At 38.6% G+C, this 13,133-nt stretch overlaps 1 long non-coding RNA gene across 1 annotated transcript in view; it reads right to left on the bottom strand.

Moving 5' to 3' along the window:
- Positions 1 to 11,431, bottom strand: part of LOC309703877 — a 59,121-nt gene extending 47,690 nt beyond the window's left edge. The window contains exons 1-2 of the long non-coding RNA XR_014276062.1: positions 11,375 to 11,431; positions 3,845 to 3,877 (exon numbers count right to left, since the gene is read on the bottom strand). This is a non-coding gene — a long non-coding RNA (uncharacterized lncRNA). The remainder of the gene's footprint in view (positions 1 to 3,844; positions 3,878 to 11,374) is intronic.
- Between the last annotated feature and the right edge of the window lie 1,702 nt (positions 11,432 to 13,133).

Here is a 13,133-nt window from a genome sequence, read left to right as displayed (position 1 = left end):
TGTGTGGTCTAATTGTTCTTGAAAATATGATGATGTCAAAAGCAAAACAAAATAATAACATAAAACAAAATAAAAACAAATAACTAGACTTATAATTCACTTTAACTGTGATATTTGAAATGCAATTTTCTTATCAAGAAGTTGGGAAAAGGGAAAACTGTCTCTTTTGAGAGGTTTTCAGGGACTTTCTTGTATTTAAAATAATATTCTGCAAACACTTTTATAACAGTTTGGTTTATATTGTGTATTTTACATGACAAACACATATTCAAGTATTTTGCGCATGGATTAGTTTTAAATTCATCAGTGGGAGAGAAAATGCCTTGGAAGTCTAGAATAGCTGCATAAAAAAGTGAAGTTAAAAAATTTGGCAACAGTAACTGAGTCAGTACTGGCATATTGAGTGGCCAGTTATTTGGGGCGCCTTTCAGAAACCCAAGGTCACCTTACAAAGAACAAAATTAATAAAAGGAACAATAGTCATAAAATACATAAAATAAGTAAAAATTGCAAAACAAAGCTTGACAACAGATAAAATCAGCAATAAAGCGAATAAACCAGTTTAAACAGATGTGTTTTGAGCTGTGACTTAAATACGGAAAGGGAGTCAATATTTCTTATGGCTGGAGGAAGAGAGTTCCAGAGCCGAGGAGCAGAGCGACTACAGTTGCACATTTAGCTGTGCAGAAAGTCAGACTGCAGCATAAAAGTATTACATATTAAGTGTTACAAGGATTATTGCAACCAATAAGCTGTGGTGATAAGATGTCATGATGATGTGGAATGCTCAATACAAAAAAAAATCACTTCACTGACTGACAGAATTTTGACATCAGTAATTAATTAGTCCCTATTGCCAGTCTTGGCAGCCGGGGGTCAGTCCGCCAGGGCCTCCGCTCCTGGCCGCCACCCGGCACACAATGCACCCGACCCCTATGGCGCCTCCTGCGGGTGGTGGGCCTGCGGGAGGATGGGCCCATGTCTCCTCTTCGGGCTGTGCCCGGTCGGGCCCCATGGACTAAGGCCCGGCCACCAGACGCTCGCCCTCGGGCACCCTCCCCGGGCCTGGCTCCAGGGCGGGGCCCCGGTAACCCTATCCCGGGCAGGGTAAACTGTTCCCTCGATGTCCTTTTCATAAGGGTCTTATGAATCGCTCTTTGTCTGGTCCCTCACCCAGGGCCAATTTGCCATGGGAGACCCTACCAGGGGGCAAAAGCCCCCAGACAACATAGCCCCTGGGATCCCTGTGACACACAAACCCCTCCACCACGATAAGGTAGCGATTCAAGGAGGGGCCTCTTTGCTTAGGCTGCTGCCCCCGCGACCCGGCCCCGGACAAAGCGGATGAAAATGGATGGATGGATGGATAATTAATTAGTGGACAGATGACATGATAAATGGCCTGTATTTGTATAGCGCTTTTCTATTGCCTAAGGACCCCAAAGCGCTTTACACAACCAGTCATCCACACACACATTCACACACTGGTGACAGCAAGCTACATTGTAGCCACAGCCACCCTGGGGCGCAATGACAGAGGCGAGGCTGCCGAACACTGGCGCCACCAGGCCCTCTGACCACCACCAGTAGGCAACGGGTGAAGTGTCTTGCCCAAGGACACAACGACCGAGACTGTCCGAGCCGGGGCTCGAACCGGCAACCTTCCGATTACAAGGCGAACTGAGATGACATGATAAATGGCATATGCTAGATTAAAAATAAACTCTGAAAGTGTCTTTCTTTGCTGTAAAAGTTGAATGTGAGGGGCGAATAACTGAGTAAATGAATCTGCACACCTTATAGACTCTAAACAATACAGTAATTACTGCAGTTAATCATCATTTGAGAGGACTTTATGTGGTTCAGTAGGTGTTGAGCATGTGAGAGAAAAGATGAATATCGTATTCTTTGAATGAAGAAGTGAGAAAGGAAGCTCTTCTCCACCATCACGCATGGACACACACTTGCACGCACACACAGCGGACCGCACATTTATAAGCAGGAAATTTGTCTCTTTGAAGTGTGCTCTTATGCAGCAAAGAACACCTGAAGGCGTACATGGCTTGCTGACCTGCAAGGACAACAGGGTGGGTACATCCCGATTGTTTATCCTTTTACTATACGGTGCAGATCATTTTTCAGGCTCATATCATTACCCAACAGGGAAGATGGAATCTGATAATGTGTGTGTGGATGATTCAGCTGCTGCATTTGCTTATTATTCATTGTGGCACTGTGTCTGATTTCCTCTCTTCTGGCTCTGCGTCTGTGGTACAAACTGGAGATTGATGCTGCTTCATGACTTTCTTCTTTGTCCCTGGACTTTCTTGTATGTCAGCCTTGAAAGATGTCTTTAAGTAAGAGCTCTCCGTCTGACTGAGTGACAGCACAGTGAAGCAGAGAAAATCAGCTCCTTTTAACAGTTGTCCTGATGATTTGTTTCTAACAAGGACCTTGGCCTCATACAAAGAGAATGCCAGAAGCTACATTAGTAGTGTTAAGGTAGGGTGACCTGACAGGCACTTGCACCAATGCGCAAATGCCTTGAGCTGCAAGACTTTGCTTTGTTATCCAGGCTGGTGGGACCATTTGCAGTTTCCTCCTGTTTTTAATCTCTCCTCTCTCTCTCTCTCTGTCCCTTTCAATTAAGGCACAATGGCCCAAAGCATATGTAAAAAAAAAAAAAAGTCATGAACACAATAAATAGACCATGTTTAAATAATTAATCATTTGTTTTGCTAATCTGTTTTACCAGATTCACATGTTTCTACATATCAGGACTTCCTCAGGAGAAAAGCAAAAAATAGACATAGAAAGAGGAGAAAAATATACTCAAGACCTAATTTATAGATTGTTAATAAATTAGTCTGAGACAGATATCGTAAATCTGATACAAACATTGAGGCTCATTATACCACATTTTTCATTTGTTTCATTTGTGTGTGTGTGTGTATGTGTGTGTGACTTGTATATGTATGTAAACTGTATACTAAACTGCCATAACATTAAAGCCACTACCAAGCCTCTAGCAACAGCTGTGAACCATTGAATTATATTGTTATACATGTGAAAGTTCAATCACACTTCAATCAAACTACCTATATTTCACATATGGGTATTGCATTAAGTGCTGTTAAGTCATGTAGCTTTTAAGATGAAATTGTTGGACGTGGTGGTAGTTTGAAATATTGCTGAGTGGCTTGTAACAAATTATTTTTGTATGTATATGCAAACCATCTTTTAATTATAATATCATAATCCCCTCAGAAATATATAAGATTTCATAAAAGTAGAATACTGCAAACTCCTAAAGTTTTCCAAATACAGGCTCAAAAAATACACTTAGTTAGTTCCCAACATGTCAAACTTTAGAACAAGAAACAACATATCATATGCATCATAGATAATCATGGTCCATTAAAATGTTGTTAAACCAGCGGGGACGAGCTAAATGGCTTTGTCACAACAGGACCTGAACAAACATGAAATGTCACAGAATCCAAAGGCATAATCCAGCTCAGTAATGTTGCCTGAAATGGTGTGTACATTATGTTTGAATTACCTGCCACTGCACATATACACAGTAACTGTTGCTTAAGGCAAAGTAGTGTCTTTTACAAGCAGTTCGCAGACAGAGACACTTTCAGCAGCATTAATGGACTGTTAATATGTTGATCTGTTCATATCCACGAGGCATTTTGCTGCCAGAACAAATAGGCTTCAAATTCAGAGACTGATAGAACCCTCAGATTTGTAGCTGTAACCATTTAGTCTTACAACAAAATAAATGAGAGCATTTTAAAAAAAAACAAAAGTGAGATAAAACCAACATTTTGCACAATACCTCCTCCTGTCTCCACCTGGATCCTCGCTTCTTCTGTGCTATCAGGGAATAAAACAGAGTGTCAATGAAGCTTGTCATGAAAATGTAAATTGGATTTGGGAATTTCATTTCCGTTTCACAAATTTCCTAATGCTTCTAAATAATATTGAATGCCACTGAGAATTAAAGTCAGAAGAAAAAATAAACTTGTAAACACTGAAGCCTGTATCATATGGCATGTAGAGTATACAACCGTGAGTGCACATGTGGTCTCAGTGGAGGAGTACCAAACCCATTTTTAGCTTCCTGAAATCAGCCTGTTTCAAGTCACTGTGGCTCTGACACTCCAGGGAACAAAGACAATGAAAATTCATCTTAATCTGGCGAATCCTTGCTGGCAGCCTCCCGACTCTCAGCCCCATGGGGCAACAATAATTAATCAAGCTAGCATTAAGTAGGCGGGGTGCAGGGGTAATAGATCAATTGACAAGCTCATGATAAGAATCGATGAAAGAGATAACCTTGGCTAAGGTACAAAGTCTGGAAGATGGGAGGAGAATGTAGGGGAAACAAGAAAGAGAGAATTCTGAGATGATTTGGCTCAAGGTTATGATTGTAAGAAAAAACAAAAAAAAAAAAGTTCATTTCAGACTTTTTCAAAGATAAAGCCAAACCCCAATGCTGAACCGAAAAGGACACATATACACATACACACTTAGGCTACGTTCACACTGCAGGTCTTAATGCTCAATTCCGATTTTTTTGATCAAATCAGATTTTTTTGTCTGCTTGTCTACAAATAAAATGTGACAGCAAATGCACTCTAGTGTGAACCCTCAAAGCGTCCCGCATGTGCAAAAGCAGACGTCACACACAACGCGCTCTGACAGTATTGTTTGACTGATGGCCGTTAATATAAAGACTTGTTTCGGACTTTACGTTTCCCAATTTTGCTTTAAGTTATAAAGTTATTTTGTTATTTAGATATGGCCTAATAATGATCCTTATTGCTGTTTTAGAGAGGAGCGGTGCTTCAAAGGATAGTTGCAGATTTCTGTCAGAATCTGCAGATTATACAGTACAAATAAAATGTTCACGTTTCTCCAACGCTGTCTTCCAAACAGTTTCACTGGATGGCCAGCAAGCGTTCGCGATCTTCTCCGGCGCTGATAATTGGCGTCTGTCTTGTGTCAGTGATGTAGAAGATGGATTTAATGCAACATGACCATTCAAACAGAAGTTGCTTTCTAAAACATCAGATATGTATTGGATTCAGTACTGCATATGAAAGTGACCCAGATCGGATTTGAAAATATCGGATTTGTGCTGTTCGCACTGTCAAACCATGATTGGATATGGGCCGCATAGGGTCAGAAAAGTCGGATTTGATGCGCTTTCGCCTGCAGTGTGAACGTAGCCTTAGTGAAACCATAAAATCTGAATCTTTTTGCTTTAAACACCTAATCATTTCTTGCATTGTCCCTAGAAATTTGGAATTGCATTTTTTTTCTTGAAAGGAATGAAGCTGAATGGAGTGAAGCTCAAGTTAGGGTTAGGGTTGATAGTGAGTCTACAAAATGATAATCTTTTACAAAAGAGATCAAACTTTACAACTAGGCTCAAGCAGAGGCACTGTGGCAAATGCGACTGATTAAACCAGATCACAGTCCTTTACCGAGTACACTGTAGTCGAGTGTTTCCCAGCCTTTTGGAGCCACGGCACACACTTCAAATAAGAAAAATCACACGTCACACCACCCAAAAAAAAAAGTCACAAAGACATATTGATCATTTTTCCCGCACGCCAGGCATAGCACAATTGGTTCAGTTTGACGTTAATATACCTTTTCTGCTTTCTTCTGACCATGCTAGGGCCGTCATCTGGGTCCGAATTTTCTCCAGACAGAAGAAGTGCTGTCAGCGTTAATCTTGTTAAAATGACGTTAGCGCCATAAGCGCATTAATGTGGCAAATCTCTGTTAGTCAGTTAACGCGGATCGCCCTGCCTGATACCAAACGACTCATGGATCGGTACCTGCCCGTCGCCAGGGGCCGCTGGCATAGAGTACTAATCAGGTGGAACCAGATAATCCTCCGCGGCACACTTGATCGTTGCACAGTGGTTGGGAAACACTGCTGTAGTCACAGCAAATAGCTACTGTGCTGCCTAATTGAACAGTTAGCTGGAAAGAAAGAAAAAAAAACGTTTTGGTTTGTTTATAACCCAGTTTTAATTCATGTTCCCTAACACAAATCTTTTAAAATGCTGTTCGGTTTACTTTTCAGTATGAAAAGTGAAGCTGCTAATGTTACTGCTTTCCTCGCTGCATTACTATTGATACAGCTTTTAATTGGCTACTTTGTTTTTATTTGAGAAACAAGAAAAAATGCAATATCTAACTGAACTTTGAACAGATTTAACCATTTCATGGTTGTGTCATTACACTGGCTCAATGAAATATCTGGAAGACAAGGAAACTTGACCACATCAGAGGAATTGAAACAATTTGATTATTCTAGAAAAACGTTTATTTGCTTGCTTGTTGAGACTTGGTTGAGAAGACCAGTACCATTTTCATGGCTGTGTATTACACATAGCTAGCTGCTGACACCATACCCCATTTTTTACTCCATACAACAGAAGAGAATAAAAAAACAATACATTGCAGAGCTGAGTGATGTTATATGGTATGTAGCTATTTTTAGACCAGATGCAGTGACTTTCTGATATTGTGTTATCACCTTAAGTTTACTCTTCAGCCACTGCAGACTTAAGCAAGTCACTGCTTGTAGTCACAGCAAATAGCTACTGTGCTGCCTAATTGAACAGTTAGCTGGAATGAAAGAAAAAAAAAAACGTTTTGGTTTGTTTATAACCCAGTTTTAATTCATGTTCCCTAACACAAATCTTTTAAAATGCTGTTTGGTTTACTTTTCAGTATGAAAAGTGAAGCTGCTAATGTTACTGCTTTCCTCGCTGCATTACTATTGATACAGCTTTTAATTGGCTACTTTGTTTTTATTTGAGAAACAAGAAAAAATGCAATATCTAACTGAACTTTGAACAGATTTAACCATTTCATGGTTGTGTCATTACACTGGCTCAATGAAATATCTGGAAGACAAGGAAACTTGACCACATCAGAGGAATTGAAACAATTTGATTATTCTAGAAAAACGTTTATTTGCTTGCTTGTTGAGACTTGGTTGAGAAGACCAGTACCATTTTCATGGCTGTGTATTACACATAGCTAGCTGCTGACACCATACCCCATTTTTTACTCCATACAACAGAAGAGAATAAAAAAACAATACATTGCAGAGCTGAGTGATGTTATATGGTATGTAGCTATTTTTAGACCAGATGCAGTGACTTTCTGATATTGTGTTATCACCTTAAGTTTACTCTTCAGCCACTGCAGACTTAAGCAAGTCACTGCTTGTAGTCACCAAATGGTCTTCTATACCATCTCTTGCTCTGAGGAGGCATAGCAGCGCAAACGTAATGGTAATATGAGGGTGAATCTGTACTGCTGATGGTATTTGAAAAGACAAAAATGACAAAGAGAATTTGCAGTTATACCATAAAATACACTATAGAACTGTGTTTGCACAGTGCAGTAAATTATGCTGGTTGTGTTACAGTATTTATTGTTGATAGTGAGAAATTGTTTCCAAATATGTCACATATGTTACAGTAAATAATACTGATTTGGTCCCAATGTGCTGCAATGGCTGTGTTCTTGATAAAATAAAATTGCCAAGCTGCCACATTCTTGTAATACTGTCAACAACAGCTACCTATTTCCATGTCATGCTTCTGACCACATATTCTTTAAATCCACTTTTTCATGGAATCTTTCTTTTCTTCTTTGGACTGATTTGAAATATGATTATAAATACTTGAATCTTAGATCAGTGATGGTAGTGACAAAAGGTGAAGCTGCAGACCAGCTGGAGCTGGCAACAGGCCGTCTAGAAATAAACTTGGGATAATGATATGGAACCCAACTGATCTTCTACTCCTACTGAGTTGTAAAATACATCTATTGATCCTCCATCTACAACTAAGGAACATAACGTTCTTTGTTGAAATATATGATAAACATGCTCAGTGTTCAAACAGTGCTGCTTACATTTCAGACCATCATCACAGCAGATTTCTTGATACTTTCAAATGAAAGTTTTATGTGTTTTGCTTAAAATGTCTCAGTTCAAAGAGTAAAAAGCTTCCAAACAACATTCTGGCTCTTCTGTTTGGTATTGATTGCTTAAACAATGTGAGATCATACTAAAACGGGAAAATAAAAATATTACAAATATTAATATATATATACTATGCTACCCTTCAGTTTTAATCTGAAAAGTGGAACCCTTAAAGAGACATAAAGGTGAAAGGCATGATGTCCGAGAGACAAGTCCTTTTCTGGTTTTATTAGGACATTGCTATTTCCCAAGACTCACCACTGCTGAATTAGGGGTAGTGACTATCCTTCTGAACAGTAATCCAAATATCCTGAGGCATACTAGATCTCTGTGAAAACCCATGAGAGTGATAAAATTACACTTGTGTTTGTTCTGTGCCAACACAGTTTGTCACAAATTCTGCAATACTATATGTGTGACAGTTGGTTTTTTTCAGCTTCAGATGTCTGTTGTTCACACTTCTTGCTGTTTGTCAACTATCATTGGACTTCAAAAACGAGGCAAGAAAAATATGTGCTTGTCCAGGACTTTGGGGTTGCACGAAAGTCATTATTCCGCCATGTAAAGTCCAGCAACAACCAGACACTATGCTAAGTCTTTTGTGTTTATACTTCATCTATAGGTATCAGTAACATCAATCTTTTCATCTAAATCTTATCAAAAGACTGAAAGGATGCATTTCCTGAAAAGTTGGGAAATATGTTTTTGTTGCAACAAATATTTCGTTAACAATATTAAACAAGTTCACATTTAACATGCAGCCAAAAAAAGTGTAGGATTCATGTTTAGGCAGCTTATCTGGATTTACGTGATGGACTAGTTCAGCAATTAAAGTCTAATAAACAAATTAACAATTACTGCACTCGGTAATACACTGGGTGTGTGATGTTTTGTTTGTTTGGTATTTTGCTCTGTCCTTCACACAGTTTGAAAATTTTTTATGTCTTTATGTCCTTCTGTCTGACTTCCTCTTCATACTTCATACTCAGTAAATTTCACCCATAGTGGAATCTCAAGCATCATCCTGAGTGGGAGTGATCAGCTCTGGCAACCGTTTTGGAGCTGGAATGCAATGCAGCCATGTCCGATCTATTCCCTGGGTAAAAGGGCACTCTCAGAGCACATCCTCAACCCAGGCCAATTACCCAGTTTGACAATTTCAAAAAAATGATCCAGAGCTTCTTTATGAGTTAATGGGCTTTCTTCCCTTACGCATGCGTCGTAAGGGGATCATCTTGCTGACAGATACAAACAACTGAACAAGAACAAAAATGCCTTTTTGTTCAAAACTGTTAAACATTTACACAATTGTCTACATTTTCTGTTAGAGGAAATTTGATAATTGGGTTTTTACCTACTAGTGTGCTTTTTAGATTTACATTATTTATACAAGAAACATAAAACAATGCTGAAGTCTTTAATACAGTTAAGAAGTTGCTTAAAGTTTCTTATAATGCCTCCATGTAGCTTCTGTCATAACTCCTCCAAAAATGGCTTTTACACATAATGTGCTGTTAATGTAATGTACTGATCAGAAGGTTTGTGGTTGGAACCCTGGCTGCTCCCATCTGCATGTCAAATATCAGTGGGTACTAACCCAGAGTTGCTCTCATAGGAGCATGGATGTGTGAATGTTCGATAGATGACCTGCTCTACCTCCTGAGCTATTGTCACATCTTATGATATCCAGTATAACCACCATGGCTTGAGTACAAAGTTTTTGTTGAATATGTCAAAGCACTTGTAATTTTTCTCTGTCTTATTGAGTCAGTGGCTTCTGGACTGCACTGTTTAATTTATTGTCTATGCATGTATATATCACATTTGAATCAATATGAAGAGCTTGAGGATGGAAAATACTGAACAGTAATTGCTAGAGAGTTAAGACAGCGATTTAATGTACAAAATAATTATATATTATTACAAAATGATTCTTTGTTATATTACTGAACCCCTTGCCCTACTCCAACTTCAAAACACCAGATGGATCTAAGCAGCTGCTCTCCCCTACACCCTACCCTTTGTTCACCCATCACAGGTCCAAAGCACCTATTTCTACCTGGATAGAATTGCTTGAAATCATGTGTTCAACTCCACACATCCTTTACCCAAGAGTCTGCATTGCTTTAAAGTTGTCAGATTGGGGAAACATCATGTATTTCAGACAGTCAAAGGTTGCAGCCTAAAGAAATCAACCTTTTGTCCCAGCACACAGAAAAATTATGAATACCAACTAAAATCTAATAATTATCCACATCACTTAAACAGTTCAAGATTTGACAATGGAGCCTACAAACCCCGTTTTAATACAGTCTGTCTGGAGGGCAGGCATAAAAAAGTCATTTTAAGTGACAGAAAAGCATTTTTAACTGACCTGAGGCTAACTGAACGCGGTGGTATAACCTAATAGCATTATTTACAGATCTTAATTCTAATGATGTTTTTCTGTTGTTTAATATCAAACTATGATACCATCAGTTTGTAACATACAGTACACCCCTGAAGCATGTTGATAATGGCCACTTAACACAAATTGCATTTGAAGTGCACTTTTTCTTCCACAGAGATAAACAGCCTTATACTGCAGCTATTATACAGATTTTTTAATTGTTTTTTTATTTTAATTTTTATATCTACCATAGTCACAAAAGGTGTCCACAGAACTGTAACACAGGTATTTTCTTTTCCAATATTTATTTGAAATAGCCTACACACTAGATACTTTAGTATTTAGCAAAACCATAGCAACAGATTTATAATAGCAGTAGATTATAGCAAACACAGTAAAAAACTTTTGCTTTCTAACTCAATACAAGATACAGTAACTACATCAATAAGAAACAGATGCTGGGATGAATTAGTTGAGAAACTCAGCTACCTTGTTAATGTGGTTTCCTTCACTATTTTGGCAATTACATGTAACAGTTACTGATACAGGCATGCGTATATAACCATTAACATCTTTATCCATTTAGTTTTTCCAACTCTGAAACACCTGGAAGACCAGACACTGCAGCACGAAAATAAAGATCAACCAATATAGCAGCATTTTTAAATCAATTTTAATACATGTTAGGCAGATAAATAAAAATCCAAATAAGAGCATTTGTACTTAAAATTATACAAGTGCTGCCTACATGGATCCCTTGAGCTGAGAGGAAGCCCCTAAGACAAAAACGAATTGATGCAGAGTTGTTTGCCAGATGAACTTAACAAGGGGCATTTATAACATGTTGTTGAGGAAAGTGAGGGTGCTATCTTTGCCTATGTAGCAGGTGGTAGATCAGTGTTAATTTCAGATAAAATAGCAAAGATTATGCATTAACAGTGACACAAAGCGCCTACCTGTGTGTCTGCTTTTTCACTGGCAATCCTTACTATGATGATTGAATTAAATCGTTTTCTATTGTTATTAATTGCAGCCGTTCTTCTACTGTGAAAACATTGAAATTAATGGACTGGTTCATATATAGCGATTTTCTACTCTACTTGAGCACTCAAAGCATCTTTTTTGCTTTGTATGTAAAATTCACGCTCCAGATGTATCAGAGAGCAACTTGGGGTTCAGTATCTTGCCCAAGGATACTTTGGCATGCAGCCAGGACAGTAAACCCAAGAAAAAGTTATGCCGTGACTTGAGCAACGCCACACTTGGTCAAATGCTTTCAGCACTTGGGTCAAATATTTCAAAGTTAAAGATTATGTCAAATGCTAAGAAAAACTTGAGAGTTAATATTGTAACAAAAACTCATCAACCGCAGTGTTGTGAATGAAAAAAAAACTGTCATAATCTTACATGCAAATCCAGTTAGATACGCATCAGGAACTACTTGTTTTTCTTCAAATTTCCATAAATTTGATGCTATCAGTTGTTCAGTTGGCACCAGCTAAAGTAAACACTACACTGATATATTACTACCTGTTCGTAGAAAGCTAATAGCTAAATTAAATATTAGACACATATTACTACATTTAGTCACCTTTGAGCTCAGTATTGTTCTCCGTAATGGGCAGCACGGTGGTGCGGTGGTTAGCACAGTTGCCTCACAAGAGGGTCCTGAGTTCAATTCCACCATCAGGTCAGGGTCTTTCTTTGTGGAGTTTGCATGTTCTCCCCGTGTTTGCGTGGGGTCTCTCGGGGTACTCTGGCTTCCTCCCACAGTCAAAAGACATGCAGTTTCTGGGGTTAGGTTAATTGATGATTCTAAATTGCCCATAGGTAGGTATGTGAGTGCAAATTGTTGTCTGTCTCTGTGTGTTATCCCTGCGACAGACTGGCGACCTGTCCAGGGTGTACCCTGGAACAGAAAACTAGGAATTACAAGGAAACGGAGGAAACACACAGCAATGATGGACAGCATGAAAACAGGCAGAGGAAGACATAGGACTAGATACACAGAGGATAACAAGGGAATAGGAAACAAGAGGGAAACACAGCCGGAACTAATCAGACTAACAAGAGGGAAATAAAAACTGAACATAATGCACACAGGACAGAAGACTATCAAAATAAAACTGGAAAAATGCGATACACACTAAGACACATACTGACTGAAATACAGAGAAGAGAGAAAGCAAGAGACACAACTGGAAAACAGATGAATAAACATGGAGACAGAACTAACATACATGATAAACATGACGGACTACACGTGGAAGCACAAACGGGAACAGACTAAAATGAACAAGAACATTTAAACTAGAAACTAAACTGAAACTAAATGCCACATGAGAACATAAGAAACAGAAACACTGGGTCACAGACCCAGTACCATGACAGTTATTTTTAATTTTCTTCAGAACCATTCTTTTTTCACAGTGTAATGATTTTACAGCATTCGTCTTTAATGAGTGGAACTGGGTGCACAAATTTGAATTTATTTTGGGTTTTTATTCTAATCTAAACAGGATACCTAGTATACATGTAGGTCCCAAATATACACATACATAAGTAAATTTCAGTTTACTTATTTAAAAGGGACAATTGGTTTAAAATAGATTTCCAGTATGGAGCATGAAACTGATGTGCTGCACATAAAGTTTATAGCTGTTCCTAATTTCCAAGCCTTGTCTTCTGTTGGGCTTTTACACTCACATGTAAAAT

This window comes from Aulonocara stuartgranti (genome assembly GCF_965226115.1).
Source record: "Aulonocara stuartgranti genome assembly, chromosome: 1".
Classification (NCBI taxonomy): domain Eukaryota; kingdom Metazoa; phylum Chordata; class Actinopteri; order Cichliformes; family Cichlidae; genus Aulonocara; species Aulonocara stuartgranti.
The sequence above is the reverse complement of the archived record's forward strand: the minus strand, read 5'-3'. Positions and strand labels throughout refer to the sequence as shown.